This window comes from Cottoperca gobio, unplaced genomic scaffold, assembly GCF_900634415.1.
Source record: "Cottoperca gobio unplaced genomic scaffold, fCotGob3.1 fCotGob3_50arrow_ctg1, whole genome shotgun sequence".
NCBI classification, from domain to species: Eukaryota; Metazoa; Chordata; class Actinopteri; order Perciformes; family Bovichtidae; genus Cottoperca; species Cottoperca gobio.
In genome coordinates, this window is record NW_021167045.1 from 32,501 (window position 1) to 38,126 (window position 5,626).

The following is a 5,626-nucleotide window of genomic DNA, read 5'->3' on the forward strand; positions in this document are numbered from 1 at the left end:
CTGTCTCCACACGGGACATTTCAATAACGCTCAAAACATTTCTGTTCTGAACAACGAGTTTAAAAAGGTCCTTTAACGCCTGCAGGAAATAAACTGTCATGTAAAAGTCAACACAAATAAATATTAAGATCTTTGTTGCTTTAATGTGAAGAAGCAAAACTCAAAGTAATGTTAAAATAAAAATCACTTTTATTGTTTGAGTGGTTTTATTACGTTTACTTTTATTTGATGTTAAAAACTTTAATGGAAAACAGAAAATAAATGTAAGCCTTGAAGCATTCATGCTAAATAAACACAAATGGAAGCATTAAAGCGCCAACAGACAAGTATAATAACGAAACACAATAAAAGAAAAAGAAAGACAATAAAAATACTTTAATCGTCGTTCGCAGTTTGTTTGTCGTGAATCCAAAGAGACGTAAACAACAGATGTTCATGTGGTCTTCAGTTACTTTCAGTTTGTCGGGTGCAGAGTTTTGAATCTTCTTCGTCCGTTATTGTCTCCACAAGGACAACTGAAAGTCTTTTATTGTCTCTACGCGGACACAGAAGTCCTACAAACATCTTTCATTGATTTGTTTTGTCTGATGCATTTCATTGTGAAATGAAAGCACCCGCAGCCTCGGGGCTCGTTCCACCGAGCTGCTCAAAACCTTCATTTTCAGCATTAATTTGAATAATGTGCTTCATTAGGGATTAAAAACCCTTCCCCTGTAATTCATCATTTAATATTCATGAAATATTGAAGACCCAGGTGAGACGCGTGTTCTCATTTTGTCAATCAGGAGTTTAAAGTTACCTGCCTTTAAACTTCAAACGTTTATCTTTCCGGCTGAGGCTGTCAATCATTCTGCTTTTTAAAAGCTGCAAATCTCTTTATTAACACACTCGGTCGTATGTGGGAAGAGAACGTGACTGAAATACTTAGTAACACCTGTGATGCTGCGTACACAGCGGCGTTATAAATCATAATTAATAAAGACGCTTCTTTAGCTCAAAGACGTGACGGGAACGTTTTCCACAAACTGATGAACATGTTTGCCTGCAGTGGGGACGTTCCTCCAGAGGGACCCGGAGCATCGGGTGCATCAGGGTGGAGTAAAGAGGAGGACGCAAACGCAGCGCACGGGCTGAGAGTGACGACAGAAGGCGAGCAAACAAAGCTGAAATACAAAAAAGGTATAAAGCAAAAACTGAGGGAACAAACCAGGATACATAGACACAGCATGACCGACCACACCAGGTACCATAGGAGACGAACCGACCAGGAACAATGGGACGGGTATATACACACACACACACACACACACACACACACACACACACACACACACACACACAGACCCTAATCACAAGGACAGCTGGAGGAGGCAGCAGGTGATTGGACACAGAAGGTTCAAATCAGGGCAAACAAATCACTGAAGGCGGGAAAACACAGGACAGGAAGTAAAACTCTGTTGCCTAAAGGCCCAAACAGACGTCATGAACAAGCGGCGACGCAGCCGACTGTTGCGTCTTGGCCAAAAAGTCGCTCTTGAACACATCGCAAAGACGATAGCTAAAGGCTAACTAGCACGTATGTTAGCACGTACATGCACACTGGCAGGCGGTCGTCCGTATTGTAAACTGGAAGACCTGAGAAAGATACTCACGGTAAAACATTTTCACTCGCTCACCACTTCCTCCCAGACGGCCATGTTGTTGTGAGTGTATGAATATATGTGTTATATGTGTATAGGCTGAGTCGGGGGTGAGATGTATCTTCAATCTTTGTCCCTTCTGGACGTATTAATGTTAATTTGTGATTTTGTTCTGGAGTCGTAGAGGATGCTGTTGTCTGGAAGTGACGAGTGTTTCAGCAGCGGCAAGGTTCCCCAGCCGTTGTGGTGAAGTGGTTGGCCTGGTAGGAACGAGAGCAAGGACAATCAATGTGAAGCGTGGAGAAGTGCGATCCTGTGGACACGTACTTTAAATCGGTGGTTTTCTCGAGCGACATAAAAAATCCCCTCCGATAAAACACGCGTGATGTTTGTGACACTGATCTGATATCGAGGACCAACTGTTTAAAAGTGTACGGCTTTAATCCTGGAATTACTTTCTCAAGAATATCAGTTTGTGTGTACATGTACACATGTACATGTGTACATGTGTACATGTGTACATGTGTACATGTACATGTGTACATGTACATGTGTACACGTGTGTACATGTACATGTGTACATGTACATGTGTACACGTGTGTACATGTACATGTGTACATGTACATGTGTACACGTGTGTACATGTGTACACGTGTGTACATGTGTACATGTACATGTGTACACGTGTGTACATGTGTACACGTGTACATGTGTTATCAGATTATGGACCAGAGGTGGATAAAGGTTCTCTGCTGTGTGATCACACGTCATTTTCTCCCCGGTGACTAATGCCTCAACCATGGGAGATTGAGTTCGATTGAGAGCTTTACACTGTGTGTGTGTGTGTGTGTGTGTGTGTGTGTGTGTGTGTGTGTGTGTGTGTGTGTGTGTGTGTGTGTGTGTGTGTGTGTGTGTGTGTGTGTGAAATGCGGCAGAAGAGAATGGGTTCACATGAGGAGACGGGCACTGCAGAGACTGAGCCACACGTGTGTGAGTGCATGTGTGTTCGGTCTATAGCATTCACAGCCGTGGGGGGGGCTGTCCTTAGATGACACACCCAGGGGAGCTGCTGTGCGTGTGTGTGTGTGAGTGGGCAAGGCTCCCGTTGTCCTCAACTGCCGTCCGTACCCCAAACTGAAAACCCTCCTGCTGTGTGTCAGACTGTAAACTGCAGCCGCTTCTCGCTTCAACGCACGTTGGTCACGTGACTCGTTCGACACTCGTTGGTCTGCGCTCACCATCCCGCGCTTGTTAGCTTAGCCTGTTTTTTGCTAGCCAAAGTTGGCATCCAATTAATATCACATTAACGTGAATCACTGATGCAACCTGCTAACAGAACTCTTCCCCAGCTGCACACACACACACACACACACACATGGTGACAATTGTGAAGCCTTCAGAGTAAAGGACGTGTGTGTGTGTGTGTGTGTGTGTGTGTGTGTGTGTGTGTGTGTGTGAGAGAGTCATGCTATAGGTTCAGCTGAGGAGACACGAGCCGCTCTGCAGGTCTGTCCTCAGATGGTACATCTGTGTGTGTGTGTGTGTGTGTGTGTTTAGACTGATCAAAAGAAGCCGCTTTGATGTTCAAACGTAAATGCACACACACACACACACACACACACACACACACACACACACACACACACACATGGCACAGAGCCTGTGTACACTGTATTCCACACATTTTGTTTGTGTGTTTGAAATAATTGGCTCCCAAAAGGAATAAAACAGGGAAACAAATTGTAGCGCCGAGGCAGAGTGTATGTGGACGGTGTATACGTCCGTCTGCATATGTACATTCATAAGCTCTCTGAAAGAGAGGGGGGTGTCAGTGTTTGGGTCTGTGGCCATTTGATATGAATATGTGTGTGTAATTGTGTGTGTGTGATGAATGGATCCAGCAGTGTGTGTTTAAGCCGCCTCAGATAGTAATCCAGCCGTTAATTAGCTCCGCAGGCAGGCGGATGAAAATGTGCAAAATCTGAACCCTTTCAAACCTGGCAACCCGCCGTCTGATGCTGATTGAAGCGTTTGGGTCTAAAATTAGATATTCATCGTTTTCGAGAAGGGAAACCTGCGCGCAGAGGAATGACTGACAGCAGAAGACTTAATGAAGGACTGTAAGAATATATCCTAAATAAATGAGAGCTCTCTGGATCCTCTGCTTCTGTTTCAACACAAACTTCAGATACTTTTGTAGGCAGAAGTATTTGATGTCTAAGAGTCTCTCACATTATTGGCTCCTTGTTGAGTGTCAATGTCGGGAATAAAAATTTGGGTTTCTGTGGCATCAAAAGACGAAACAATATAAAAGTGTCGCAGACAAAAACACACTGATGCTGAGACTGAACGAAGGAAAACGAGCGGAACCAACTTTGAAACTAAACTTTTGCGCCAACATGTGTGAGAGAAATGTAATGAAAACGTCAACATATCGTACGGTTGAACTCGTTAACGGTCCAGAAGAGCAGAAACAGCCGTTTTATTCCATCTCCTGTAATTACTGCGATCTCGTTTCTTCTCCTTACATCAGTTTAAGATTTTAAACAATTGGCATGTTCCTCCTGGTCCACTGCTGACTCTGGTGTTGCTGACCGCCATTTTAACAATGACCGGTTGTTGGGATTGTTCCAGCGGTTTGCATTGCGGGACACCGTCGGCGAGGTAGTCCAATGCATACTGGAATCAGAGTATTTTTTGCACACTGCAGATGTAGCTTTTGTTTGCAACACGCCGGAGGTGGAGCTGCAGTTTTGCAAGTCTCAAGTCTTTGCACTCAAGTCCCGAGTCCTAAACTTTAAGCTTCGAGTCATAAACAAGTCATTATGCGCTCTTCATCGTTTTTGACCAGCACGTAATTTTTGAACTGAATTATCTTTGGGACCATCTTTTAGTCACATTAGTTCTTCGTAGTTCTGCAACTTGATTGGATGCTGTCGGTTCAAACTAAGTGGATCCGGCGAATTAAGTGTCGACTTGCTGGGGGTGAAAGATTTGTGGCACACTTTTTAAATAACTAACGTTTTAATCTTTGGGTTTGAGGGAAACAAAAGGTTCAAGTCCACGAATCATTCAAATCAGTCTGAATCAGGACACACTGCTCGGATAGTAGGCTGCTCGAATGTATCGCACTTCTTGGTTTGACATTGAACGTGATCACTCTTATCTACGACGCTGCCATTTCCCTCAAGAACACTCGAGAGACTTAAAAATGAGGTTTATGACTTTAAGAGATTGGCGGCTTACAACATTTCATAGAGAGCCGACCAACAGCTTCTTAAATATTACCCATTAGTTTGAATAAATACCAGAAATAGTTAGTTGAATAGTTGAACTAACAAGTGTTGGAGACGAGTCACGCCACCTTCTGAAAACCAAACATTGGACGACATATTCCTCGTATTTATCTTTGGGACGGAGCCAGACGACGGATGCAGGTGTGAAATGAGGGACGGAGCATCTGAAGCCTTGCCGCTGACAAAAGTGTGTCAGAGCCTTTTGAGAGCACCAACTCTCTGCCTATTAACTCCACCTGTCACTGTGATGGACGGGGAGAGAGAGGGAACCTGGGTCAGCCGCCGCCGCTCTCTCTGTGCTCTGGATTTCACACCAGCATCGGAGAGAAAAAGGAGGAAGACAATGAATAATCTCCTCTGTCCTTCTACTCCTTCCCTTCTCTCAAGGTCTTTCCAAGTGTCTCATATGTGAGTCCTTCTCTACATCCTCCCCAGCTTCAATAAAGAGGATATCACCATGTTATTCACTTCTCCAAAGCATTTAAACAGCAATGGGAGTGAATACATCAGCAGCCCTGAGAGACTCGCCGTGTGCTTCAGTGTTTCAATAACCATGTCAATGTTAGCGCCCTGCTCAACCCGTTGACCCCCCCAGCCTTATGTAGGACTCAAACACAACAACTCAGAGACAGAACTAGGTATGAGTGGGATGTCTTTACTGGTAGAAAAATCTGGTACGGTACACGGGA